This window comes from Ambystoma mexicanum, chromosome 1p, assembly GCF_040938575.1.
Source record: "Ambystoma mexicanum isolate Mex_15411 chromosome 1p, UKY_AmexF1_1, whole genome shotgun sequence".
NCBI lineage: Eukaryota > Metazoa > Chordata > Amphibia > Caudata > Ambystomatidae > Ambystoma > Ambystoma mexicanum.
The window spans coordinates 237,673,551-237,701,411 of NC_090921.1; the positions used below are offsets into that span (position 1 = coordinate 237,673,551).

At 51.5% G+C, this 27,861-nt stretch overlaps 13 non-coding genes across 13 annotated transcripts; 12 read left to right on the forward strand and 1 right to left on the reverse strand.

The window, feature by feature from the left end:
- The first annotated feature begins 863 nt into the window (after positions 1-863).
- Positions 864-935, forward strand: TRNAD-GUC (transfer RNA aspartic acid (anticodon GUC)). The gene has a single exon. It is a non-coding gene; the product is annotated as a tRNA-Asp (tRNA).
- Positions 936-3,799: 2,864 nt separating this feature from the next.
- Positions 3,800-3,871, forward strand: TRNAD-GUC (transfer RNA aspartic acid (anticodon GUC)). The gene has a single exon. It is a non-coding gene; the product is annotated as a tRNA-Asp (tRNA).
- A 1,397-nt stretch (positions 3,872-5,268) lies between these two features.
- TRNAD-GUC (transfer RNA aspartic acid (anticodon GUC)) lies at positions 5,269-5,340 on the forward strand. Its single transcript has one exon. It is a non-coding gene; the product is annotated as a tRNA-Asp (tRNA).
- Positions 5,341-6,737: 1,397 nt separating this feature from the next.
- On the forward strand, positions 6,738-6,809 carry TRNAD-GUC (transfer RNA aspartic acid (anticodon GUC)). Its single transcript has one exon. It is a non-coding gene; the product is annotated as a tRNA-Asp (tRNA).
- Positions 6,810-8,206: 1,397 nt separating this feature from the next.
- TRNAD-GUC (transfer RNA aspartic acid (anticodon GUC)) lies at positions 8,207-8,278 on the forward strand. Its single transcript has one exon. It is a non-coding gene; the product is annotated as a tRNA-Asp (tRNA).
- A 2,242-nt stretch (positions 8,279-10,520) lies between these two features.
- On the reverse strand, positions 10,521-10,602 carry TRNAF-AAA (transfer RNA phenylalanine (anticodon AAA)). Its single transcript has one exon. It is a non-coding gene; the product is annotated as a tRNA-Phe (tRNA).
- A 540-nt stretch (positions 10,603-11,142) lies between these two features.
- TRNAD-GUC (transfer RNA aspartic acid (anticodon GUC)) lies at positions 11,143-11,214 on the forward strand. The gene has a single exon. It is a non-coding gene; the product is annotated as a tRNA-Asp (tRNA).
- A 1,397-nt stretch (positions 11,215-12,611) lies between these two features.
- On the forward strand, positions 12,612-12,683 carry TRNAD-GUC (transfer RNA aspartic acid (anticodon GUC)). The gene has a single exon. It is a non-coding gene; the product is annotated as a tRNA-Asp (tRNA).
- A 1,397-nt stretch (positions 12,684-14,080) lies between these two features.
- Positions 14,081-14,152, forward strand: TRNAD-GUC (transfer RNA aspartic acid (anticodon GUC)). The gene has a single exon. It is a non-coding gene; the product is annotated as a tRNA-Asp (tRNA).
- Positions 14,153-15,549: 1,397 nt separating this feature from the next.
- TRNAD-GUC (transfer RNA aspartic acid (anticodon GUC)) lies at positions 15,550-15,621 on the forward strand. Its single transcript has one exon. It is a non-coding gene; the product is annotated as a tRNA-Asp (tRNA).
- A 1,397-nt stretch (positions 15,622-17,018) lies between these two features.
- Positions 17,019-17,090, forward strand: TRNAD-GUC (transfer RNA aspartic acid (anticodon GUC)). The gene has a single exon. It is a non-coding gene; the product is annotated as a tRNA-Asp (tRNA).
- Positions 17,091-21,416: 4,326 nt separating this feature from the next.
- On the forward strand, positions 21,417-21,488 carry TRNAD-GUC (transfer RNA aspartic acid (anticodon GUC)). The gene has a single exon. It is a non-coding gene; the product is annotated as a tRNA-Asp (tRNA).
- A 1,396-nt stretch (positions 21,489-22,884) lies between these two features.
- TRNAD-GUC (transfer RNA aspartic acid (anticodon GUC)) lies at positions 22,885-22,956 on the forward strand. Its single transcript has one exon. It is a non-coding gene; the product is annotated as a tRNA-Asp (tRNA).
- Positions 22,957-27,861: the final 4,905 nt, after the last annotated feature.

The window sequence follows — 27,861 nt, forward strand, 5'->3', positions numbered from 1 at the left end:
CTCAACGCAAGAGCTCCTGGGTTTCGAAGGCTCTTGCAGCAAGCCTTCACAAAGCAGCAGGGAGCGCCGTTCCAGATGGGAAACTTGAGACTGGATGTCCAGAAAAGCAAGACGTCAGAAGCGAAACCTTTTTCCTGCAGGGTGTGGCATACCATCCGCTTGCTCATTGCGACAGAGGTGGCACTAATGAAGGAAGAGGTCAACGTTACGTTCTTCTTTAAAATGCAAGGCCAGGAAAAGTGGCAGCGGTGGGATTTGAACCCACGCCTCCGAAGAGACTGGAGCCTTAATCCAGCGCCTTAGACCGCTCGGCCACGCTACCTCCCTGCTAGTCGCCGAAAGCGGAACTTGACCCGTTGCCCGGCCCGCTTTAGTGCTTTGCCTTTTCTCCTTGGAAAGTCTGGAGACAGGCAGTGGAAGGGCAGGCAAACTGTCAGGTGCGCAGAGGAGGGGAGACCATGAGGCAAGGTGGGAGATGGGGGCAAGAAGTGAGAAAAAAACTAATCGCAAGCTAGGGCAGGATTCGGAAAGTGAAGCCGAAAAGGGGCTTAGCATGCAGCCCAGGGGTTTCTTTGACTGTCCTAAGCCCACAGGGACTTTGCCGTCCTCAGCTCATGAGACTTGAGATGGGTAGCTTGATTTGCTGAGGAAATGCGGGATGACAGATTCAACTCTGGAGTCAAACATAGCCCGGAACTATCGCCTTAAACTGAGTTTTAAGCCTGGTGCCGATAAAAAGAAAGAAATTAGCCTTAGATCGGGCAAGCCGTTTGACGGGGGAAAATGAGACCCCCCTAGGCCAGCTAGGTGGTCGCTGGATGCTGTGCAGACATCAGCAGCTGTTCATTTCATGCCCTCACGTCTCCTCGTTAGTATAGTGGTCAGTATCCCCGCCTGTCACGCGGGAGACCGGGGTTCAATTCCCCGACGGGGAGGTTAAACCGTTTCTGGATTTTTTTTAGTTCTTGACAAATATTCTTGAAGATTAGGCTGAGTCAAGTAGGGAATGGGTGCCAAGAACTGACTCTTTAAGAAAAAAGCACCGGCAACGCTAGTCATCGTACAATATTTGTGCACAATTGCTTACATTAGGCGGCCGGTCCACTTTATTGAGTCCCCCTCAGCACCATTTAGTGCTCCTGTTGTCTGCGAAGTCCAAATTGTAACCCTGAATCAGTTCCTCTTCTGACCCTTTGTATCATGTTACATGACGAGTAATGATCACCTGTTAGCTTTATCCCTAATTATAACTCTCACTCTTTCCCTGCATCTAACCCTAGCTCTAATCCCATCATTAACCTCGGTCCGGGCACACGCGTGAACCCCTACTCTCATCTCAGCCTCTCCTGGTGATACATCACACCTGGGATCGTTTGCTCCCTGTGGGCTGTGGGAAATTTGCTACCAGCACGCCCTGGAAGTGGGGCTCATTCCGCTGCAACGGGAGGTCTTCCCAGGACGCGTCACAGCTCAACGCAAGAGCTCCTGGGTTTCGAAGGCTCTTGCAGCAAGCCTTCACAAAGCAGCAGGGAGCGCCGTTCCAGATGGGAAACTTGAGACTGGATGTCCAGAAAAGCAAGACGTCAGAAGCGAAACCTTTTTCCTGCAGGGTGTGGCATACCATCCGCTTGCTCATTGCGACAGAGGTGGCACTAATGAAGGAAGAGGTCAACGTTACGTTCTTCTTTAAAATGCAAGGCCAGGAAAAGTGGCAGCGGTGGGATTTGAACCCACGCCTCCGAAGAGACTGGAGCCTTAATCCAGTGCCTTAGACCGCTCGGCCACACTACCTCCCTGCTAGTCGCCGAAAGCGGAACTTGACCCGTTGCCCGGCCCGCTTTAGTGCTTTGCCTTTTCTCCTTGGAAAGTCTGGAGACAGGCAGTGGAAGGGCAGGCAAACTGTCAGGTGCGCAGAGGAGGGGAGACCATGAGGCAAGGTGGGAGATGGGGGCAAGAAGTGAGAAAAAAACTAATCGCAAGCTAGGGCAGGATTCGGAAAGTGAAGCCGAAAAGGGGCTTAGCATGCAGCCCAGGGGTTTCTTTGACTGTCCTAAGCCCACAGGGACTTTGCCGTCCTCAGCTCATGAGACTTGAGATGGGTAGCTTGATTTGCTGAGGAAATGCGGGATGACAGATTCAACTCTGGAGTCAAACATAGCCCGGAACTATCGCCTTAAACTGAGTTTTAAGCCTGGTGCCGATAAAAAGAAAGAAATTAGCCTTAGATCGGGCAAGCCGTTTGACGGGGGAAAATGAGACCCCCTAGGCCAGCTAGGTGGTCGCTGGATGCTGTGCAGACATCAGCAGCTGTTCATTTCATGCCCTCACGTCTCCTCGTTAGTATAGTGGTCAGTGTCCCCGCCTGTCACGCGGGAGACCGGGGTTCAATTCCCCGACGGGGAGGTTAAACCTTTTCTGGATTTTTTTTAGTTCTTGACAAATATTCTTGAAGATTAGGCTGAGTCAAGTAGGGAATGGGTGCCAAGAACTGACTCTTTAAGAAAAAAGCACCGGCAACGCTAGTCATCGTACAATATTTGTGCACAATTGCTTACATTAGGCGGCCGGTCCACTTTATTGAGTCCCCCTCAGCACCATTTAGTGCTCCTGTTGTCTGCGAAGTCCAAATTGTAACCCTGAATCAGTTCCTCTTCTGACCCTTTGTATCATGTTACATGACGAGTAATGATCACCTGTTAGCTTTATCCCTAATTATAACTCTCACTCTTTCCCTGCATCTAACCCTAGCTCTAATCCCATCATTAACCTCGGTCCGGGCACACGCGTGAACCCTTACTCTCATCTCAGCCTCTCCTGGTGATACATCACACCTGGGATCGTTTGCTCCCTGTGGGCTGTGGGAAATTTGCTACCAGCACGCCCTGGAAGTGGGGCTCATTCCGCTGCAACGGGAGGTCTTCCCAGGACGCGTCACAGCTCAACGCAAGAGCTCCTGGGTTTCGAAGGCTCTTGCAGCAAGCCTTCACAAAGCAGCAGGGAGCGCCGTTCCAGATGGGAAACTTGAGACTGGATGTCCAGAAAAGCAAGACGTCAGAAGCGAAACCTTTTTCCTGCAGGGTGTGGCATACCATCCGCTTGCTCATTGCGACAGAGGTGGCACTAATGAAGGAAGAGGTCAACGTTACGTTCTTCTTTAAAATGCAAGGCCAGGAAAAGTGGCAGCGGTGGGATTTGAACCCACGCCTCCGAAGAGACTGGAGCCTTAATCCAGCGCCTTAGACCGCTCGGCCACGCTACCTCCCTGCTAGTCGCCGAAAGCGGAACTTGACCCGTTGCCCGGCCCGCTTTAGTGCTTTGCCTTTTCTCCTTGGAAAGTCTGGAGACAGGCAGTGGAAGGGCAGGCAAACTGTCAGGTGCGCAGAGGAGGGGAGACCATGAGGCAAGGTGGGAGATGGGGGCAAGAAGTGAGAAAAAAACTAATCGCAAGCTAGGGCAGGATTCGGAAAGTGAAGCCGAAAAGGGGCTTAGCATGCAGCCCAGGGGTTTCTTTGACTGTCCTAAGCCCACAGGGACTTTGCCGTCCTCAGCTCATGAGACTTGAGATGGGTAGCTTGATTTGCTGAGGAAATGCGGGATGACAGATTCAACTCTGGAGTCAAACATAGCCCGGAACTATCGCCTTAAACTGAGTTTTAAGCCTGGTGCCGATAAAAAGAAAGAAATTAGCCTTAGATCGGGCAAGCCGTTTGACGGGGGAAAATGAGACCCCCTAGGCCAGCTAGGTGGTCGCTGGATGCTGTGCAGACATCAGCAGCTGTTCATTTCATGCCCTCACGTCTCCTCGTTAGTATAGTGGTCAGTATCCCCGCCTGTCACGCGGGAGACCGGGGTTCAATTCCCCGACGGGGAGGTTAAACCTTTTCTGGATTTTTTTTAGTTCTTGACAAATATTCTTGAAGATTAGGCTGAGTCAAGTAGGGAATGGGTGCCAAGAACTGACTCTTTAAGAAAAAAGCACCGGCAACGCTAGTCATCGTACAATATTTGTGCACAATTGCTTACATTAGGCGGCCGGTCCACTTTATTGAGTCCCCCTCAGCACCATTTAGTGCTCCTGTTGTCTGCGAAGTCCAAATTGTAACCCTGAATCAGTTCCTCTTCTGACCCTTTGTATCATGTTACATGACGAGTAATGATCACCTGTTAGCTTTATCCCTAATTATAACTCTCACTCTTTCCCTGCATCTAACCCTAGCTCTAATCCCATCATTAACCTCGGTCCGGGCACACGCGTGAACCCTTACTCTCATCTCAGCCTCTCCTGGTGATACATCACACCTGGGATCGTTTGCTCCCTGTGGGCTGTGGGAAATTTGCTACCAGCACGCCCTGGAAGTGGGGCTCATTCCGCTGCAACGGGAGGTCTTCCCAGGACGCGTCACAGCTCAACGCAAGAGCTCCTGGGTTTCGAAGGCTCTTGCAGCAAGCCTTCACAAAGCAGCAGGGAGCGCCGTTCCAGATGGGAAACTTGAGACTGGATGTCCAGAAAAGCAAGACGTCAGAAGCGAAACCTTTTTCCTGCAGGGTGTGGCATACCATCCGCTTGCTCATTGCGACAGAGGTGGCACTAATGAAGGAAGAGGTCAACGTTACGTTCTTCTTTAAAATGCAAGGCCAGGAAAAGTGGCAGCGGTGGGATTTGAACCCACGCCTCCGAAGAGACTGGAGCCTTAATCCAGCGCCTTAGACCGCTCGGCCACGCTACCTCCCTGCTAGTCGCAGAAAGCGGAACTTGACCCGTTGCCCGGCCCGCTTTAGTGCTTTGCCTTTTCTCCTTGGAAAGTCTGGAGACAGGCAGTGGAAGGGCAGGCAAACTGTCAGGTGCGCAGAGGAGGGGAGACCATGAGGCAAGGTGGGAGATGGGGGCAAGAAGTGAGAAAAAAACTAATCGCAAGCTAGGGCAGGATTCGGAAAGTGAAGCCGAAAAGGGGCTTAGCATGCAGCCCAGGGGTTTCTTTGACTGTCCTAAGCCCACAGGGACTTTGCCGTCCTCAGCTCATGAGACTTGAGATGGGTAGCTTGATTTGCTGAGGAAATGCGGGATGACAGATTCAACTCTGGAGTCAAACATAGCCCGGAACTATCGCCTTAAACTGAGTTTTAAGCCTGGTGCCGATAAAAAGAAAGAAATTAGCCTTAGATCGGGCAAGCCGTTTGACGGGGGAAAATGAGACCCCCCTAGGCCAGCTAGGTGGTCGCTGGATGCTGTGCAGACATCAGCAGCTGTTCATTTCATGCCCTCACGTCTCCTCGTTAGTATAGTGGTCAGTATCCCCGCCTGTCACGCGGGAGACCGGGGTTCAATTCCCCGACGGGGAGGTTAAACCGTTTCTGGATTTTTTTTAGTTCTTGACAAATATTCTTGAAGATTAGGCTGAGTCAAGTAGGGAATGGGTGCCAAGAACTGACTCTTTAAGAAAAAAGCACCGGCAACGCTAGTCATCGTACAATATTTGTGCACAATTGCTTACATTAGGCGGCCGGTCCACTTTATTGAGTCCCCCTCAGCACCATTTAGTGCTCCTGTTGTCTGCGAAGTCCAAATTGTAACCCTGAATCAGTTCCTCTTCTGACCCTTTGTATCATGTTACATGACGAGTAATGATCACCTGTTAGCTTTATCCCTAATTATAACTCTCACTCTTTCCCTGCATCTAACCCTAGCTCTAATCCCATCATTAACCTCGGTCCGGGCACACGCGTGAACCCCTACTCTCATCTCAGCCTCTCCTGGTGATACATCACACCTGGGATCGTTTGCTCCCTGTGGGCTGTGGGAAATTTGCTACCAGCACGCCCTGGAAGTGGGGCTCATTCCGCTGCAACGGGAGGTCTTCCCAGGACGCGTCACAGCTCAACGCAAGAGCTCCTGGGTTTCGAAGGCTCTTGCAGCAAGCCTTCACAAAGCAGCAGGGAGCGCCGTTCCAGATGGGAAACTTGAGACTGGATGTCCAGAAAAGCAAGACGTCAGAAGCGAAACCTTTTTCCTGCAGGGTGTGGCATACCATCCGCTTGCTCATTGCGACAGAGGTGGCACTAATGAAGGAAGAGGTCAACGTTACGTTCTTCTTTAAAATGCAAGGCCAGGAAAAGTGGCAGCGGTGGGATTTGAACCCACGCCTCCGAAGAGACTGGAGCCTTAATCCAGCGCCTTAGACCGCTCGGCCACGCTACCTCCCTGCTAGTCGCCGAAAGCGGAACTTGACCCGTTGCCCGGCCCGCTTTAGTGCTTTGCCTTTTCTCCTTGGAAAGTCTGGAGACAGGCAGTGGAAGGGCAGGCAAACTGTCAGGTGCGCAGAGGAGGGGAGACCATGAGGCAAGGTGGGAGATGGGGGCAAGAAGTGAGAAAAAAACTAATCGCAAGCTAGGGCAGGATTCGGAAAGTGAAGCCGAAAAGGGGCTTAGCATGCAGCCCAGGGGTTTCTTTGACTGTCCTAAGCCCACAGGGACTTTGCCGTCCTCAGCTCATGAGACTTGAGATGGGTAGCTTGATTTGCTGAGGAAATGCGGGATGACAGATTCAACTCTGGAGTCAAACATAGCCCGGAACTATCGCCTTAAACTGAGTTTTAAGCCTGGTGCCGATAAAAAGAAAGAAATTAGCCTTAGATCGGGCAAGCCGTTTGACGGGGGAAAATGAGACCCCCCTAGGCCAGCTAGGTGGTCGCTGGATGCTGTGCAGACATCAGCAGCTGTTCATTTCATGCCCTCACGTCTCCTCGTTAGTATAGTGGTCAGTATCCCCGCCTGTCACGCGGGAGACCGGGGTTCAATTCCCCGACGGGGAGGTTAAACCGTTTCTGGATTTTTTTTAGTTCTTGACAAATATTCTTGAAGATTAGGCTGAGTCAAGTAGGGAATGGGTGCCAAGAACTGACTCTTTAAGAAAAAAGCACCGGCAACGCTAGTCATCGTACAATATTTGTGCACAATTGCTTACATTAGGCGGCCGGTCCACTTTATTGAGTCCCCCTCAGCACCATTTAGTGCTCCTGTTGTCTGCGAAGTCCAAATTGTAACCCTGAATCAGTTCCTCTTCTGACCCTTTGTATCATGTTACATGACGAGTAATGATCACCTGTTAGCTTTATCCCTAATTATAACTCTCACTCTTTCCCTGCATCTAACCCTAGCTCTAATCCCATCATTAACCTCGGTCCGGGCACACGCGTGAACCCCTACTCTCATCTCAGCCTCTCCTGGTGATACATCACACCTGGGATCGTTTGCTCCCTGTGGGCTGTGGGAAATTTGCTACCAGCACGCCCTGGAAGTGGGGCTCATTCCGCTGCAACGGGAGGTCTTCCCAGGACGCGTCACAGCTCAACGCAAGAGCTCCTGGGTTTCGAAGGCTCTTGCAGCAAGCCTTCACAAAGCAGCAGGGAGCGCCGTTCCAGATGGGAAACTTGAGACTGGATGTCCAGAAAAGCAAGACGTCAGAAGCGAAACCTTTTTCCTGCAGGGTGTGGCATACCATCCGCTTGCTCATTGCGACAGAGGTGGCACTAATGAAGGAAGAGGTCAACGTTACGTTCTTCTTTAAAATGCAAGGCCAGGAAAAGTGGCAGCGGTGGGATTTGAACCCACGCCTCCGAAGAGACTGGAGCCTTAATCCAGCGCCTTAGACCGCTCGGCCACGCTACCTCCCTGCTAGTCGCCGAAAGCGGAACTTGACCCGTTGCCCGGCCCGCTTTAGTGCTTTGCCTTTTCTCCTTGGAAAGTCTGGAGACAGGCAGTGGAAGGGCAGGCAAACTGTCAGGTGCGCAGAGGAGGGGAGACCATGAGGCAAGGTGGGAGATGGGGGCAAGAAGTGAGAAAAAAACTAATCGCAAGCTAGGGCAGGATTCGGAAAGTGAAGCCGAAAAGGGGCTTAGCATGCAGCCCAGGGGTTTCTTTGACTGTCCTAAGCCCACAGGGACTTTGCCGTCCTCAGCTCATGAGACTTGAGATGGGTAGCTTGATTTGCTGAGGAAATGCGGGATGACAGATTCAACTCTGGAGTCAAACATAGCCCGGAACTATCGCCTTAAACTGAGTTTTAAGCCTGGTGCCGATAAAAAGAAAGAAATTAGCCTTAGATCGGGCAAGCCGTTTGACGGGGGAAAATGAGACCCCCCTAGGCCAGCTAGGTGGTCGCTGGATGCTGTGCAGACATCAGCAGCTGTTCATTTCATGCCCTCACGTCTCCTCGTTAGTATAGTGGTCAGTATCCCCGCCTGTCACGCGGGAGACCGGGGTTCAATTCCCCGACGGGGAGGTTAAACCGTTTCTGGATTTTTTTTAGTTCTTGACAAATATTCTTGAAGATTAGGCTGAGTCAAGTAGGGAATGGGTGCCAAGAACTGACTCTTTAAGAAAAAAGCACCGGCAACGCTAGTCATCGTACAATATTTGTGCACAATTGCTTACATTAGGCGGCCGGTCCACTTTATTGAGTCCCCCTCAGCACCATTTAGTGCTCCTGTTGTCTGCGAAGTCCAAATTGTAACCCTGAATCAGTTCCTCTTCTGACCCTTTGTATCATGTTACATGACGAGTAATGATCACCTGTTAGCTTTATCCCTAATTATAACTCTCACTCTTTCCCTGCATCTAACCCTAGCTCTAATCCCATCATTAACCTCGGTCCGGGCACACGCGTGAACCCCTACTCTCATCTCAGCCTCTCCTGGTGATACATCACACCTGGGATCGTTTGCTCCCTGTGGGCTGTGGGAAATTTGCTACCAGCACGCCCTGGAAGTGGGGCTCATTCCGCTGCAACGGGAGGTCTTCCCAGGACGCGTCACAGCTCAACGCAAGAGCTCCTGGGTTTCGAAGGCTCTTGCAGCAAGCCTTCACAAAGCAGCAGGGAGCGCCGTTCCAGATGGGAAACTTGAGACTGGATGTCCAGAAAAGCAAGACGTCAGAAGCGAAACCTTTTTCCTGCAGGGTGTGGCATACCATCCGCTTGCTCATTGCGACAGAGGTGGCACTAATGAAGGAAGAGGTCAACGTTACGTTCTTCTTTAAAATGCAAGGCCAGGAAAAGTGGCAGCGGTGGGATTTGAACCCACGCCTCCGAAGAGACTGGAGCCTTAATCCAGTGCCTTAGACCGCTCGGCCACGCTACCTCCCTGCTAGTCGCCGAAAGCGGAACTTGACCCGTTGCCCGGCCCGCTTTAGTGCTTTGCCTTTTCTCCTTGGAAAGTCTGGAGACAGGCAGTGGAAGGGCAGGCAAACTGTCAGGTGCGCAGAGGAGGGGAGACCATGAGGCAAGGTGGGAGATGGGGGCAAGAAGTGAGAAAAAAACTAATCGCAAGCTAGGGCAGGATTCGGAAAGTGAAGCCGAAAAGGGGCTTAGCATGCAGCCCAGGGGTTTCTTTGACTGTCCTAAGCCCACAGGGACTTTGCCGTCCTCAGCTCATGAGACTTGAGATGGGTAGCTTGATTTGCTGAGGAAATGCGGGATGACAGATTCAACTCTGGAGTCAAACATAGCCCGGAACTATCGCCTTAAACTGAGTTTTAAGCCTGGTGCCGATAAAAAGAAAGAAATTAGCCTTAGATCGGGCAAGCCGTTTGACGGGGGAAAATGAGACCCCCTAGGCCAGCTAGGTGGTCGCTGGATGCTGTGCAGACATCAGCAGCTGTTCATTTCATGCCCTCACGTCTCCTCGTTAGTATAGTGGTCAGTGTCCCCGCCTGTCACGCGGGAGACCGGGGTTCAATTCCCCGACGGGGAGGTTAAACCTTTTCTGGATTTTTTTTAGTTCTTGACAAATATTCTTGAAGATTAGGCTGAGTCAAGTAGGGAATGGGTGCCAAGAACTGACTCTTTAAGAAAAAAGCACCGGCAACGCTAGTCATCGTACAATATTTGTGCACAATTGCTTACATTAGGCGGCCGGTCCACTTTATTGAGTCCCCCTCAGCACCATTTAGTGCTCCTGTTGTCTGCGAAGTCCAAATTGTAACCCTGAATCAGTTCCTCTTCTGACCCTTTGTATCATGTTACATGACGAGTAATGATCACCTGTTAGCTTTATCCCTAATTATAACTCTCACTCTTTCCCTGCATCTAACCCTAGCTCTAATCCCATCATTAACCTCGGTCCGGGCACACGCGTGAACCCTTACTCTCATCTCAGCCTCTCCTGGTGATACATCACACCTGGGATCGTTTGCTCCCTGTGGGCTGTGGGAAATTTGCTACCAGCACGCCCTGGAAGTGGGGCTCATTCCGCTGCAACGGGAGGTCTTCCCAGGACGCGTCACAGCTCAACGCAAGAGCTCCTGGGTTTCGAAGGCTCTTGCAGCAAGCCTTCACAAAGCAGCAGGGAGCGCCGTTCCAGATGGGAAACTTGAGACTGGATGTCCAGAAAAGCAAGACGTCAGAAGCGAAACCTTTTTCCTGCAGGGTGTGGCATACCATCCGCTTGCTCATTGCGACAGAGGTGGCACTAATGAAGGAAGAGGTCAACGTTACGTTCTTCTTTAAAATGCAAGGCCAGGAAAAGTGGCAGCGGTGGGATTTGAACCCACGCCTCCGAAGAGACTGGAGCTTTAATCCAGCGCCTTAGACCGCTCGGCCACGCTACCTCCCTGCTAGTCGCCGAAAGCGGAACTTGACCCGTTGCCCGGCCCGCTTTAGTGCTTTGCCTTTTCTCCTTGGAAAGTCTGGAGACAGGCAGTGGAAGGGCAGGCAAACTGTCAGGTGCGCAGAGGAGGGGAGACCATGAGGCAAGGTGGGAGATGGGGGCAAGAAGTGAGAAAAAAACTAATCGCAAGCTAGGGCAGGATTCGGAAAGTGAAGCCGAAAAGGGGCTTAGCATGCAGCCCAGGGGTTTCTTTGACTGTCCTAAGCCCACAGGGACTTTGCCGTCCTCAGCTCATGAGACTTGAGATGGGTAGCTTGATTTGCTGAGGAAATGCGGGATGACAGATTCAACTCTGGAGTCAAACATAGCCCGGAACTATCGCCTTAAACTGAGTTTTAAGCCTGGTGCCGATAAAAAGAAAGAAATTAGCCTTAGATCGGGCAAGCCGTTTGACGGGGGAAAATGAGACCCCCTAGGCCAGCTAGGTGGTCGCTGGATGCTGTGCAGACATCAGCAGCTGTTCATTTCATGCCCTCACGTCTCCTCGTTAGTATAGTGGTCAGTATCCCCGCCTGTCACGCGGGAGACCGGGGTTCAATTCCCCGACGGGGAGGTTAAACCTTTTCTGGATTTTTTTTAGTTCTTGACAAATATTCTTGAAGATTAGGCTGAGTCAAGTAGGGAATGGGTGCCAAGAACTGACTCTTTAAGAAAAAAGCACCGGCAACGCTAGTCATCGTACAATATTTGTGCACAATTGCTTACATTAGGCGGCCGGTCCACTTTATTGAGTCCCCCTCAGCACCATTTAGTGCTCCTGTTGTCTGCGAAGTCCAAATTGTAACCCTGAATCAGTTCCTCTTCTGACCCTTTGTATCATGTTACATGACGAGTAATGATCACCTGTTAGCTTTATCCCTAATTATAACTCTCACTCTTTCCCTGCATCTAACCCTAGCTCTAATCCCATCATTAACCTCGGTCCGGGCACACGCGTGAACCCTTACTCTCATCTCAGCCTCTCCTGGTGATACATCACACCTGGGATCGTTTGCTCCCTGTGGGCTGTGGGAAATTTGCTACCAGCACGCCCTGGAAGTGGGGCTCATTCCGCTGCAACGGGAGGTCTTCCCAGGACGCGTCACAGCTCAACGCAAGAGCTCCTGGGTTTCGAAGGCTCTTGCAGCAAGCCTTCACAAAGCAGCAGGGAGCGCCGTTCCAGATGGGAAACTTGAGACTGGATGTCCAGAAAAGCAAGACGTCAGAAGCGAAACCTTTTTCCTGCAGGGTGTGGCATACCATCCGCTTGCTCATTGCGACAGAGGTGGCACTAATGAAGGAAGAGGTCAACGTTACGTTCTTCTTTAAAATGCAAGGCCAGGAAAAGTGGCAGCGGTGGGATTTGAACCCACGCCTCCGAAGAGACTGGAGCCTTAATCCAGCGCCTTAGACCGCTCGGCCACGCTACCTCCCTGCTAGTCGCAGAAAGCGGAACTTGACCCGTTGCCCGGCCCGCTTTAGTGCTTTGCCTTTTCTCCTTGGAAAGTCTGGAGACAGGCAGTGGAAGGGCAGGCAAACTGTCAGGTGCGCAGAGGAGGGGAGACCATGAGGCAAGGTGGGAGATGGGGGCAAGAAGTGAGAAAAAAACTAATCGCAAGCTAGGGCAGGATTCGGAAAGTGAAGCCGAAAAGGGGCTTAGCATGCAGCCCAGGGGTTTCTTTGACTGTCCTAAGCCCACAGGGACTTTGCCGTCCTCAGCTCATGAGACTTGAGATGGGTAGCTTGATTTGCTGAGGAAATGCGGGATGACAGATTCAACTCTGGAGTCAAACATAGCCCGGAACTATCGCCTTAAACTGAGTTTTAAGCCTGGTGCCGATAAAAAGAAAGAAATTAGCCTTAGATCGGGCAAGCCGTTTGACGGGGGAAAATGAGACCCCCCTAGGCCAGCTAGGTGGTCGCTGGATGCTGTGCAGACATCAGCAGCTGTTCATTTCATGCCCTCACGTCTCCTCGTTAGTATAGTGGTCAGTATCCCCGCCTGTCACGCGGGAGACCGGGGTTCAATTCCCCGACGGGGAGGTTAAACCGTTTCTGGATTTTTTTTAGTTCTTGACAAATATTCTTGAAGATTAGGCTGAGTCAAGTAGGGAATGGGTGCCAAGAACTGACTCTTTAAGAAAAAAGCACCGGCAACGCTAGTCATCGTACAATATTTGTGCACAATTGCTTACATTAGGCGGCCGGTCCACTTTATTGAGTCCCCCTCAGCACCATTTAGTGCTCCTGTTGTCTGCGAAGTCCAAATTGTAACCCTGAATCAGTTCCTCTTCTGACCCTTTGTATCATGTTACATGACGAGTAATGATCACCTGTTAGCTTTATCCCTAATTATAACTCTCACTCTTTCCCTGCATCTAACCCTAGCTCTAATCCCATCATTAACCTCGGTCCGGGCACACGCGTGAACCCCTACTCTCATCTCAGCCTCTCCTGGTGATACATCACACCTGGGATCGTTTGCTCCCTGTGGGCTGTGGGAAATTTGCTACCAGCACGCCCTGGAAGTGGGGCTCATTCCGCTGCAACGGGAGGTCTTCCCAGGACGCGTCACAGCTCAACGCAAGAGCTCCTGGGTTTCGAAGGCTCTTGCAGCAAGCCTTCACAAAGCAGCAGGGAGCGCCGTTCCAGATGGGAAACTTGAGACTGGATGTCCAGAAAAGCAAGACGTCAGAAGCGAAACCTTTTTCCTGCAGGGTGTGGCATACCATCCGCTTGCTCATTGCGACAGAGGTGGCACTAATGAAGGAAGAGGTCAACGTTACGTTCTTCTTTAAAATGCAAGGCCAGGAAAAGTGGCAGCGGTGGGATTTGAACCCACGCCTCCGAAGAGACTGGAGCCTTAATCCAGCGCCTTAGACCGCTCGGCCACGCTACCTCCCTGCTAGTCGCCGAAAGCGGAACTTGACCCGTTGCCCGGCCCGCTTTAGTGCTTTGCCTTTTCTCCTTGGAAAGTCTGGAGACAGGCAGTGGAAGGGCAGGCAAACTGTCAGGTGCGCAGAGGAGGGGAGACCATGAGGCAAGGTGGGAGATGGGGGCAAGAAGTGAGAAAAAAACTAATCGCAAGCTAGGGCAGGATTCGGAAAGTGAAGCCGAAAAGGGGCTTAGCATGCAGCCCAGGGGTTTCTTTGACTGTCCTAAGCCCACAGGGACTTTGCCGTCCTCAGCTCATGAGACTTGAGATGGGTAGCTTGATTTGCTGAGGAAATGCGGGATGACAGATTCAACTCTGGAGTCAAACATAGCCCGGAACTATCGCCTTAAACTGAGTTTTAAGCCTGGTGCCGATAAAAAGAAAGAAATTAGCCTTAGATCGGGCAAGCCGTTTGACGGGGGAAAATGAGACCCCCCTAGGCCAGCTAGGTGGTCGCTGGATGCTGTGCAGACATCAGCAGCTGTTCATTTCATGCCCTCACGTCTCCTCGTTAGTATAGTGGTCAGTATCCCCGCCTGTCACGCGGGAGACCGGGGTTCAATTCCCCGACGGGGAGGTTAAACCGTTTCTGGATTTTTTTTAGTTCTTGACAAATATTCTTGAAGATTAGGCTGAGTCAAGTAGGGAATGGGTGCCAAGAACTGACTCTTTAAGAAAAAAGCACCGGCAACGCTAGTCATCGTACAATATTTGTGCACAATTGCTTACATTAGGCGGCCGGTCCACTTTATTGAGTCCCCCTCAGCACCATTTAGTGCTCCTGTTGTCTGCGAAGTCCAAATTGTAACCCTGAATCAGTTCCTCTTCTGACCCTTTGTATCATGTTACATGACGAGTAATGATCACCTGTTAGCTTTATCCCTAATTATAACTCTCACTCTTTCCCTGCATCTAACCCTAGCTCTAATCCCATCATTAACCTCGGTCCGGGCACACGCGTGAACCCCTACTCTCATCTCAGCCTCTCCTGGTGATACATCACACCTGGGATCGTTTGCTCCCTGTGGGCTGTGGGAAATTTGCTACCAGCACGCCCTGGAAGTGGGGCTCATTCCGCTGCAACGGGAGGTCTTCCCAGGACGCGTCACAGCTCAACGCAAGAGCTCCTGGGTTTCGAAGGCTCTTGCAGCAAGCCTTCACAAAGCAGCAGGGAGCGCCGTTCCAGATGGGAAACTTGAGACTGGATGTCCAGAAAAGCAAGACGTCAGAAGCGAAACCTTTTTCCTGCAGGGTGTGGCATACCATCCGCTTGCTCATTGCGACAGAGGTGGCACTAATGAAGGAAGAGGTCAACGTTACGTTCTTCTTTAAAATGCAAGGCCAGGAAAAGTGGCAGCGGTGGGATTTGAACCCACGCCTCCGAAGAGACTGGAGCCTTAATCCAGCGCCTTAGACCGCTCGGCCACGCTACCTCCCTGCTAGTCGCCGAAAGCGGAACTTGACCCGTTGCCCGGCCCGCTTTAGTGCTTTGCCTTTTCTCCTTGGAAAGTCTGGAGACAGGCAGTGGAAGGGCAGGCAAACTGTCAGGTGCGCAGAGGAGGGGAGACCATGAGGCAAGGTGGGAGATGGGGGCAAGAAGTGAGAAAAAAACTAATCGCAAGCTAGGGCAGGATTCGGAAAGTGAAGCCGAAAAGGGGCTTAGCATGCAGCCCAGGGGTTTCTTTGACTGTCCTAAGCCCACAGGGACTTTGCCGTCCTCAGCTCATGAGACTTGAGATGGGTAGCTTGATTTGCTGAGGAAATGCGGGATGACAGATTCAACTCTGGAGTCAAACATAGCCCGGAACTATCGCCTTAAACTGAGTTTTAAGCCTGGTGCCGATAAAAAGAAAGAAATTAGCCTTAGATCGGGCAAGCCGTTTGACGGGGGAAAATGAGACCCCCCTAGGCCAGCTAGGTGGTCGCTGGATGCTGTGCAGACATCAGCAGCTGTTCATTTCATGCCCTCACGTCTCCTCGTTAGTATAGTGGTCAGTATCCCCGCCTGTCACGCGGGAGACCGGGGTTCAATTCCCCGACGGGGAGGTTAAACCGTTTCTGGATTTTTTTTAGTTCTTGACAAATATTCTTGAAGATTAGGCTGAGTCAAGTAGGGAATGGGTGCCAAGAACTGACTCTTTAAGAAAAAAGCACCGGCAACGCTAGTCATCGTACAATATTTGTGCACAATTGCTTACATTAGGCGGCCGGTCCACTTTATTGAGTCCCCCTCAGCACCATTTAGTGCTCCTGTTGTCTGCGAAGTCCAAATTGTAACCCTGAATCAGTTCCTCTTCTGACCCTTTGTATCATGTTACATGACGAGTAATGATCACCTGTTAGCTTTATCCCTAATTATAACTCTCACTCTTTCCCTGCATCTAACCCTAGCTCTAATCCCATCATTAACCTCGGTCCGGGCACACGCGTGAACCCCTACTCTCATCTCAGCCTCTCCTGGTGATACATCACACCTGGGATCGTTTGCTCCCTGTGGGCTGTGGGAAATTTGCTACCAGCACGCCCTGGAAGTGGGGCTCATTCCGCTGCAACGGGAGGTCTTCCCAGGACGCGTCACAGCTCAACGCAAGAGCTCCTGGGTTTCGAAGGCTCTTGCAGCAAGCCTTCACAAAGCAGCAGGGAGCGCCGTTCCAGATGGGAAACTTGAGACTGGATGTCCAGAAAAGCAAGACGTCAGAAGCGAAACCTTTTTCCTGCAGGGTGTGGCATACCATCCGCTTGCTCATTGCGACAGAGGTGGCACTAATGAAGGAAGAGGTCAACGTTACGTTCTTCTTTAAAATGCAAGGCCAGGAAAAGTGGCAGCGGTGGGATTTGAACCCACGCCTCCGAAGAGACTGGAGCCTTAATCCAGCGCCTTAGACCGCTCGGCCACGCTACCTCCCTGCTAGTCGCCGAAAGCGGAACTTGACCCGTTGCCCGGCCCGCTTTAGTGCTTTGCCTTTTCTCCTTGGAAAGTCTGGAGACAGGCAGTGGAAGGGCAGGCAAACTGTCAGGTGCGCAGAGGAGGGGAGACCATGAGGCAAGGTGGGAGATGGGGGCAAGAAGTGAGAAAAAAACTAATCGCAAGCTAGGGCAGGATTCGGAAAGTGAAGCCGAAAAGGGGCTTAGCATGCAGCCCAGGGGTTTCTTTGACTGTCCTAAGCCCACAGGGACTTTGCCGTCCTCAGCTCATGAGACTTGAGATGGGTAGCTTGATTTGCTGAGGAAATGCGGGATGACAGATTCAACTCTGGAGTCAAACATAGCCCGGAACTATCGCCTTAAACTGAGTTTTAAGCCTGGTGCCGATAAAAAGAAAGAAATTAGCCTTAGATCGGGCAAGCCGTTTGACGGGGGAAAATGAGACCCCCCTAGGCCAGCTAGGTGGTCGCTGGATGCTGTGCAGACATCAGCAGCTGTTCATTTCATGCCCTCACGTCTCCTCGTTAGTATAGTGGTCAGTATCCCCGCCTGTCACGCGGGAGACCGGGGTTCAATTCCCCGACGGGGAGGTTAAACCGTTTCTGGATTTTTTTTAGTTCTTGACAAATATTCTTGAAGATTAGGCTGAGTCAAGTAGGGAATGGGTGCCAAGAACTGACTCTTTAAGAAAAAAGCACCGGCAACGCTAGTCATCGTACAATATTTGTGCACAATTGCTTACATTAGGCGGCCGGTCCACTTTATTGAGTCCCCCTCAGCACCATTTAGTGCTCCTGTTGTCTGCGAAGTCCAAATTGTAACCCTGAATCAGTTCCTCTTCTGACCCTTTGTATCATGTTACATGACGAGTAATGATCACCTGTTAGCTTTATCCCTAATTATAACTCTCACTCTTTCCCTGCATCTAACCCTAGCTCTAATCCCATCATTAACCTCGGTCCGGGCACACGCGTGAACCCCTACTCTCATCTCAGCCTCTCCTGGTGATACATCACACCTGGGATCGTTTGCTCCCTGTGGGCTGTGGGAAATTTGCTACCAGCACGCCCTGGAAGTGGGGCTCATTCCGCTGCAACGGGAGGTCTTCCCAGGACGCGTCACAGCTCAACGCAAGAGCTCCTGGGTTTCGAAGGCTCTTGCAGCAAGCCTTCACAAAGCAGCAGGGAGCGCCGTTCCAGATGGGAAACTTGAGACTGGATGTCCAGAAAAGCAAGACGTCAGAAGCGAAACCTTTTTCCTGCAGGGTGTGGCATACCATCCGCTTGCTCATTGCGACAGAGGTGGCACTAATGAAGGAAGAGGTCAACGTTACGTTCTTCTTTAAAATGCAAGGCCAGGAAAAGTGGCAGCGGTGGGATTTGAACCCACGCCTCCGAAGAGACTGGAGCCTTAATCCAGTGCCTTAGACCGCTCGGCCACGCTACCTCCCTGCTAGTCGCCGAAAGCGGAACTTGACCCGTTGCCCGGCCCGCTTTAGTGCTTTGCCTTTTCTCCTTGGAAAGTCTGGAGACAGGCAGTGGAAGGGCAGGCAAACTGTCAGGTGCGCAGAGGAGGGGAGACCATGAGGCAAGGTGGGAGATGGGGGCAAGAAGTGAGAAAAAAACTAATCGCAAGCTAGGGCAGGATTCGGAAAGTGAAGCCGAAAAGGGGCTTAGCATGCAGCCCAGGGGTTTCTTTGACTGTCCTAAGCCCACAGGGACTTTGCCGTCCTCAGCTCATGAGACTTGAGATGGGTAGCTTGATTTGCTGAGGAAATGCGGGATGACAGATTCAACTCTGGAGTCAAACATAGCCCGGAACTATCGCCTTAAACTGAGTTTTAAGCCTGGTGCCGATAAAAAGAAAGAAATTAGCCTTAGATCGGGCAAGCCGTTTGACGGGGGAAAATGAGACCCCCTAGGCCAGCTAGGTGGTCGCTGGATGCTGTGCAGACATCAGCAGCTGTTCATTTCATGCCCTCACGTCTCCTCGTTAGTATAGTGGTCAGTGTCCCCGCCTGTCACGCGGGAGACCGGGGTTCAATTCCCCGACGGGGAGGTTAAACCTTTTCTGGATTTTTTTTAGTTCTTGACAAATATTCTTGAAGATTAGGCTGAGTCAAGTAGGGAATGGGTGCCAAGAACTGACTCTTTAAGAAAAAAGCACCGGCAACGCTAGTCATCGTACAATATTTGTGCACAATTGCTTACATTAGGCGGCCGGTCCACTTTATTGAGTCCCCCTCAGCACCATTTAGTGCTCCTGTTGTCTGCGAAGTCCAAATTGTAACCCTGAATCAGTTCCTCTTCTGACCCTTTGTATCATGTTACATGACGAGTAATGATCACCTGTTAGCTTTATCCCTAATTATAACTCTCACTCTTTCCCTGCATCTAACCCTAGCTCTAATCCCATCATTAACCTCGGTCCGGGCACACGCGTGAACCCTTACTCTCATCTCAGCCTCTCCTGGTGATACATCACACCTGGGATCGTTTGCTCCCTGTGGGCTGTGGGAAATTTGCTACCAGCACGCCCTGGAAGTGGGGCTCATTCCGCTGCAACGGGAGGTCTTCCCAGGACGCGTCACAGCTCAACGCAAGAGCTCCTGGGTTTCGAAGGCTCTTGCAGCAAGCCTTCACAAAGCAGCAGGGAGCGCCGTTCCAGATGGGAAACTTGAGACTGGATGTCCAGAAAAGCAAGACGTCAGAAGCGAAACCTTTTTCCTGCAGGGTGTGGCATACCATCCGCTTGCTCATTGCGACAGAGGTGGCACTAATGAAGGAAGAGGTCAACGTTACGTTCTTCTTTAAAATGCAAGGCCAGGAAAAGTGGCAGCGGTGGGATTTGAACCCACGCCTCCGAAGAGACTGGAGCCTTAATCCAGCGCCTTAGACCGCTCGGCCACGCTACCTCCCTGCTAGTCGCCGAAAGCGGAACTTGACCCGTTGCCCGGCCCGCTTTAGTGCTTTGCCTTTTCTCCTTGGAAAGTCTGGAGACAGGCAGTGGAAGGGCAGGCAAACTGTCAGGTGCGCAGAGGAGGGGAGACCATGAGGCAAGGTGGGAGATGGGGGCAAGAAGTAAGAAAAAAACTAATCGCAAGCTAGGGCAGGATTCGGAAAGTGAAGCCGAAAAGGGGCTTAGCATGCAGCCCAGGGGTTTCTTTGACTGTCCTAAGCCCACAGGGACTTTGCCGTCCTCAGCTCATGAGACTTGAGATGGGTAGCTTGATTTGCTGAGGAAATGCGGGATGACAGATTCAACTCTGGAGTCAAACATAGCCCGGAACTATCGCCTTAAACTGAGTTTTAAGCCTGGTGCCGATAAAAAGAAAGAAATTAGCCTTAGATCGGGCAAGCCATTTGACGGGGGAAAATGAGACCCCCTAGGCCAGCTAGGTGGTCGCTGGATGCTGTGCAGACATCAGCAGCTGTTCATTTCATGCCCTCACGTCTCCTCGTTAGTATAGTGGTCAGTATCCCCGCCTGTCACGCGGGAGACCGGGGTCCCCGACGGGGAGGTTAAACCTTTTCTGGATTTTTTTTAGTTCTTGACAAATATTCTTGAAGATTAGGCTGAGTCAAGTAGGGAATGGGTGCCAAGAACTGACTCTTTAAGAAAAAAGCACCGGCAACGCTAGTCATCGTACAATATTTGTGCACAATTGCTTACATTAGGCGGCCGGTCCACTTTATTGAGTCCCCCTCAGCACCATTTAGTGCTCCTGTTGTCTGCGAAGTCCAAATTGTAACCCTGAATCAGTTCCTCTTCTGACCCTTTGTATCATGTTACATGACGAGTAATGATCACCTGTTAGCTTTATCCCTAATTATAACTCTCACTCTTTCCCTGCATCTAACCCTAGCTCTAATCCCATCATTAACCTCGGTCCGGGCACACGCGTGAACCCTTACTCTCATCTCAGCCTCTCCTGGTGATACATCACACCTGGGATCGTTTGCTCCCTGTGGGCTGTGGGAAATTTGCTACCAGCACGCCCTGGAAGTGGGGCTCATTCCGCTGCAACGGGAGGTCTTCCCAGGACGCGTCACAGCTCAACGCAAGAGCTCCTGGGTTTCGAAGGCTCTTGCAGCAAGCCTTCACAAAGCAGCAGGGAGCGCCGTTCCAGATGGGAAACTTGAGACTGGATGTCCAGAAAAGCAAGACGTCAGAAGCGAAACCTTTTTCCTGCAGGGTGTGGCATACCATCCGCTTGCTCATTGCGACAGAGGTGGCACTAATGAAGGAAGAGGTCAACGTTACGTTCTTCTTTAAAATGCAAGGCCAGGAAAAGTGGCAGCGGTGGGATTTGAACCCACGCCTCCGAAGAGACTGGAGCCTTAATCCAGCGCCTTAGACCGCTCGGCCACGCTACCTCCCTGCTAGTCGCCGAAAGCGGAACTTGACCCGTTGCCCGGCCCGCTTTAGTGCTTTGCCTTTTCTCCTTGGAAAGTCTGGAGACAGGCAGTGGAAGGGCAGGCAAACTGTCAGGTGCGCAGAGGAGGGGAGACCATGAGGCAAGGTGGGAGATGGGGGCAAGAAGTGAGAAAAAAACTAATCGCAAGCTAGGGCAGGATTCGGAAAGTGAAGCCGAAAAGGGGCTTAGCATGCAGCCCAGGGGTTTCTTTGACTGTCCTAAGCCCACAGGGACTTTGCCGTCCTCAGCTCATGAGACTTGAGATGGGTAGCTTGATTTGCTGAGGAAATGCGGGATGACAGATTCAACTCTGGAGTCAAACATAGCCCGGAACTATCGCCTTAAACTGAGTTTTAAGCCTGGTGCCGATAAAAAGAAAGAAATTAGCCTTAGATCGGGCAAGCCGTTTGACGGGGGAAAATGAGACCCCCTAGGCCAGCTAGGTGGTCGCTGGATGCTGTGCAGACATCAGCAGCTGTTCATTTCATGCCCTCACGTCTCCTCGTTAGTATAGTGGTCAGTATCCCCGCCTGTCACGCGGGAGACCGGGGTTCAATTCCCCGACGGGGAGGTTAAACCTTTTCTGGATTTTTTTTAGTTCTTGACAAATATTCTTGAAGATTAGGCTGAGTCAAGTAGGGAATGGGTGCCAAGAACTGACTCTTTAAGAAAAAAGCACCGGCAACGCTAGTCATCGTACAATATTTGTGCACAATTGCTTACATTAGGCGGCCGGTCCACTTTATTGAGTCCCCCTCAGCACCATTTAGTGCTCCTGTTGTCTGCGAAGTCCAAATTGTAACCCTGAATCAGTTCCTCTTCTGACCCTTTGTATCATGTTACATGACGAGTAATGATCACCTGTTAGCTTTATCCCTAATTATAACTCTCACTCTTTCCCTGCATCTAACCCTAGCTCTAATCCCATCATTAACCTCGGTCCGGGCACACGCGTGAACCCTTACTCTCATCTCAGCCTCTCCTGGTGATACATCACACCTGGGATCGTTTGCTCCCTGTGGGCTGTGGGAAATTTGCTACCAGCACGCCCTGGAAGTGGGGCTCATTCCGCTGCAACGGGAGGTCTTCCCAGGACGCGTCACAGCTCAACGCAAGAGCTCCTGGGTTTCGAAGGCTCTTGCAGCAAGCCTTCACAAAGCAGCAGGGAGCGCCGTTCCAGATGGGAAACTTGAGACTGGATGTCCAGAAAAGCAAGACGTCAGAAGCGAAACCTTTTTCCTGCAGGGTGTGGCATACCATCCGCTTGCTCATTGCGACAGAGGTGGCACTAATGAAGGAAGAGGTCAACGTTACGTTCTTCTTTAAAATGCAAGGCCAGGAAAAGTGGCAGCGGTGGGATTTGAACCCACGCCTCCGAAGAGACTGGAGCCTTAATCCAGCGCCTTAGACCGCTCGGCCACGCTACCTCCCTGCTAGTCGCCGAAAGCGGAACTTGACCCGTTGCCCGGCCCGCTTTAGTGCTTTGCCTTTTCTCCTTGGAAAGTCTGGAGACAGGCAGTGGAAGGGCAGGCAAACTGTCAGGTGCGCAGAGGAGGGGAGACCATGAGGCAAGGTGGGAGATGGGGGCAAGAAGTGAGAAAAAAACTAATCGCAAGCTAGGGCAGGATTCGGAAAGTGAAGCCGAAAAGGGGCTTAGCATGCAGCCCAGGGGTTTCTTTGACTGTCCTAAGCCCACAGGGACTTTGCCGTCCTCAGCTCATGAGACTTGAGATGGGTAGCTTGATTTGCTGAGGAAATGCGGGATGACAGATTCAACTCTGGAGTCAAACATAGCCCGGAACTATCGCCTTAAACTGAGTTTTAAGCCTGGTGCCGATAAAAAGAAAGAAATTAGCCTTAGATCGGGCAAGCCGTTTGACGGGGGAAAATGAGACCCCCTAGGCCAGCTAGGTGGTCGCTGGATGCTGTGCAGACATCAGCAGCTGTTCATTTCATGCCCTCACGTCTCCTCGTTAGTATAGTGGTCAGTATCCCCGCCTGTCACGCGGGAGACCGGGGTTCAATTCCCCGACGGGGAGGTTAAACCTTTTCTGGATTTTTTTTAGTTCTTGACAAATATTCTTGAAGATTAGGCTGAGTCAAGTAGGGAATGGGTGCCAAGAACTGACTCTTTAAGAAAAAAGCACCGGCAACGCTAGTCATCGTACAATATTTGTGCACAATTGCTTACATTAGACGGCCGGTCCACTTTATTGAGTCCCCCTCAGCACCATTTTGTGCTCCTGTTGTCTGCGAAGTCCAAATTGTAACCCTGAATCAGTTCCTCTTCTGACCCTTTGTATCATGTTACATGACGAGTAATGATCACCTGTTAGCTTTATCCCTAATTATAACTCTCACTCTTTCCCTGCATCTAACCCTAGCTCTAATCCCATCATTAACCTCGGTCCGGGCACACGCGTGAACCCTTACTCTCATCTCAGCCTCTCCTGGTGATACATCACACCTGGGATCGTTTGCTCCCTGTGGGCTGTGGGAAATTTGCTACCAGCACGCCCTGGAAGTGGGGCTCATTCCGCTGCAACGGGAGGTCTTCCCAGGACGCGTCACAGCTCAACGCAAGAGCTCCTGGGTTTCGAAGGCTCTTGCAGCAAGCCTTCACAAAGCAGCAGGGAGCGCCGTTCCAGATGGGAAACTTGAGACTGGATGTCCAGAAAAGCAAGACGTCAGAAGCGAAACCTTTTTCCTGCAGGGTGTGGCATACCATCCGCTTGCTCATTGCGACAGAGGTGGCACTAATGAAGGAAGAGGTCAACGTTACGTTCTTCTTTAAAATGCAAGGCCAGGAAAAGTGGCAGCGGTGGGATTTGAACCCACGCCTCCGAAGAGACTGGAGCCTTAATCCAGCGCCTTAGACCGCTCGGCCACGCTACCTCCCTGCTAGTCGCAGAAAGCGGAACTTGACCCGTTGCCCGGCCCGCTTTAGTGCTTTGCCTTTTCTCCTTGGAAAGTCTGGAGACAGGCAGTGGAAGGGCAGGCAAACTGTCAGGTGCGCAGAGGAGGGGAGACCATGAGGCAAGGTGGGAGATGGGGGCAAGAAGTGAGAAAAAAACTAATCGCAAGCTAGGGCAGGATTCGGAAAGTGAAGCCGAAAAGGGGCTTAGCATGCAGCCCAGGGGTTTCTTTGACTGTCCTAAGCCCACAGGGACTTTGCCGTCCTCAGCTCATGAGACTTGAGATGGGTAGCTTGATTTGCTGAGGAAATGCGGGATGACAGATTCAACTCTGGAGTCAAACATAGCCCGGAACTATCGCCTTAAACTGAGTTTTAAGCCTGGTGCCGATAAAAAGAAAGAAATTAGCCTTAGATCGGGCAAGCCGTTTGACGGGGGAAAATGAGACCCCCCTAGGCCAGCTAGGTGGTCGCTGGATGCTGTGCAGACATCAGCAGCTGTTCATTTCATGCCCTCACGTCTCCTCGTTAGTATAGTGGTCAGTGTCCCCGCCTGTCACGCGGGAGACCGGGGTTCAATTCACCGACGGGGAGATTAAACCTTTTCTGGATTTTTTTTAGTTCTTGACAAATATTCTTGAAGATTAGGCTGAGTCAAGTAGGGAATGGGTGCCAAGAACTGACTCTTTAAGAAAAAAGCACCGGCAACGCTAGTCATCGTACAATATTTGTGCACAATTGCTTACATTAGGCGGCCGGTCCACTTTATTGAGTCCCCCTCAGCACCATTTAGTGCTCCTGTTGTCTGCGAAGTCCAAATTGTAACCCTGAATCAGTTCCTCTTCTGACCCTTTGTATCATGTTACATGACGAGTAATGATCACCTGTTAGCTTTATCCCTAATTATAACTCTCACTCTTTCCCTGCATCTAACCCTAGCTCTAATCCCATCATTAACCTCGGTCCGGGCACACGCGTGAACCCCTACTCTCATCTCAGCCTCTCCTGGTGATACATCACACCTGGGATCGTTTGCTCCCTGTGGGCTGTGGGAAATTTGCTACCAGCACGCCCTGGAAGTGGGGCTCATTCCGCTGCAACGGGAGGTCTTCCCAGGACGCGTCACAGCTCAACGCAAGAGCTCCTGGGTTTCGAAGGCTCTTGCAGCAAGCCTTCACAAAGCAGCAGGGAGCGCCGTTCCAGATGGGAAACTTGAGACTGGATGTCCAGAAAAGCAAGACGTCAGAAGCGAAACCTTTTTCCTGCAGGGTGTGGCATACCATCCGCTTGCTCATTGCGACAGAGGTGGCACTAATGAAGGAAGAGGTCAACGTTACGTTCTTCTTTAAAATGCAAGGCCAGGAAAAGTGGCAGCGGTGGGATTTGAACCCACGCCTCCGAAGAGACTGGAGCCTTAATCCAGCGCCTTAGACCGCTCGGCCACGCTACCTCCCTGCTAGTCGCCGAAAGCGGAACTTGACCCGTTGCCCGGCCCGCTTTAGTGCTTTGCCTTTTCTCCTTGGAAAGTCTGGAGACAGGCAGTGGAAGGGCAGGCAAACTGTCAGGTGCGCAGAGGAGGGGAGACCATGAGGCAAGGTGGGAGATGGGGGCAAGAAGTGAGAAAAAAACTAATCGCAAGCTAGGGCAGGATTCGGAAAGTGAAGCCGAAAAGGGGCTTAGCATGCAGCCCAGGGGTTTCTTTGACTGTCCTAAGCCCACAGGGACTTTGCCGTCCTCAGCTCATGAGACTTGAGATGGGTAGCTTGATTTGCTGAGGAAATGCGGGATGACAGATTCAACTCTGGAGTCAAACATAGCCCGGAACTATCGCCTTAAACTGAGTTTTAAGCCTGGTGCCGATAAAAAGAAAGAAATTAGCCTTAGATCGGGCAAGCCGTTTGACGGGGGAAAATGAGACCCCCTAGGCCAGCTAGGTGGTCGCTGGATGCTGTGCAGACATCAGCAGCTGTTCATTTCATGCCCTCACGTCTCCTCGTTAGTATAGTGGTCAGTATCCCTGCCTGTCACGCGGGAGACCGGGGTTCAATTCCCCGACGGGGAGGTTAAACCTTTTCTGGATTTTTTTTAGTTCTTGACAAATATTCTTGAAGATTAGGCTGAGTCAAGTAGGGAATGGGTGCCAAGAACTGACTCTTTAAGAAAAAAGCACCGGCAACGCTAGTCATCGTACAATATTTGTGCACAATTGCTTACATTAGGCGGCCGGTCCACTTTATTGAGTCCCCCTCAGCACCATTTAGTGCTCCTGTTGTCTGCGAAGTCCAAATTGTAACCCTGAATCAGTTCCTCTTCTGACCCTTTGTATCATGTTACATGACGAGTAATGATCACCTGTTAGCTTTATCCCTAATTATAACTCTCACTCTTTCCCTGCATCTAACCCTAGCTCTAATCCCATCATTAACCTCGGTCCGGGCACACGCGTGAACCCTTACTCTCATCTCAGCCTCTCCTGGTGATACATCACACCTGGGATCGTTTGCTCCCTGTGGGCTGTGGGAAATTTGCTACCAGCACGCCCTGGAAGTGGGGCTCATTCCGCTGCAACGGGAGGTCTTCCCAGGACGCGTCACAGCTCAACGCAAGAGCTCCTGGGTTTCGAAGGCTCTTGCAGCAAGCCTTCACAAAGCAGCAGGGAGCGCCGTTCCAGATGGGAAACTTGAGACTGGATGTCCAGAAAAGCAAGACGTCAGAAGCGAAACCTTTTTCCTGCAGGGTGTGGCATACCATCCGCTTGCTCATTGCGACAGAGGTGGCACTAATGAAGGAAGAGGTCAACGTTACGTTCTTCTTTAAAATGCAAGGCCAGGAAAAGTGGCAGCGGTGGGATTTGAACCCACGCCTCCGAAGAGACTGGAGCCTTAATCCAGCGCCTTAGACCGCTCGGCCACGCTACCTCCCTGCTAGTCGCAGAAAGCGGAACTTGACCCGTTGCCCGGCCCGCTTTAGTGCTTTGCCTTTTCTCCTTGGAAAGTCTGGAGACAGGCAGTGGAAGGGCAGGCAAACTGTCAGGTGCGCAGAGGAGGGGAGACCATGAGGCAAGGTGGGAGATGGGGGCAAGAAGTGAGAAAAAAACTAATCGCAAGCTAGGGCAGGATTCGGAAAGTGAAGCCGAAAAGGGGCTTAGCATGCAGCCCAGGGGTTTCTTTGACTGTCCTAAGCCCACAGGGACTTTGCCGTCCTCAGCTCATGAGACTTGAGATGGGTAGCTTGATTTGCTGAGGAAATGCGGGATGACAGATTCAACTCTGGAGTCAAACATAGCCCGGAACTATCGCCTTAAACTGAGTTTTAAGCCTGGTGCCGATAAAAAGAAAGAAATTAGCCTTAGATCGGGCAAGCCGTTTGACGGGGGAAAATGAGACCCCCCTAGGCCAGCTAGGTGGTCGCTGGATGCTGTGCAGACATCAGCAGCTGTTCATTTCATGCCCTCACGTCTCCTCGTTAGTATAGTGGTCAGTATCCCCGCCTGTCATGCGGGAGACCGGGGTTCAATTCCCCGACGGGGAGGTTAAACCGTTTCTGGATTTTTTTTAGTTCTTGACAAATATTCTTGAAGATTAGGCTGAGTCAAGTAGGGAATGGGTGCCAAGAACTGACTCTTTAAGAAAAAAGCACCGGCAACGCTAGTCATCGTACAATATTTGTGCACAATTGCTTACATTAGGCGGCCGGTCCACTTTATTGAGTCCCCCTCAGCACCATTTAGTGCTCCTGTTGTCTGCGAAGTCCAAATTGTAACCCTGAATCAGTTCCTCTTCTGACCCTTTGTATCATGTTACATGACGAGTAATGATCACCTGTTAGCTTTATCCCTAATTATAACTCTCACTCTTTCCCTGCATCTAACCCTAGCTCTAATCCCATCATTAACCTCGGTCCGGGCACACGCGTGAACCCCTACTCTCATCTCAGCCTCTCCTGGTGATACATCACACCTGGGATCGTTTGCTCCCTGTGGGCTGTGGGAAATTTGCTACCAGCACGCCCTGGAAGTGGGGCTCATTCC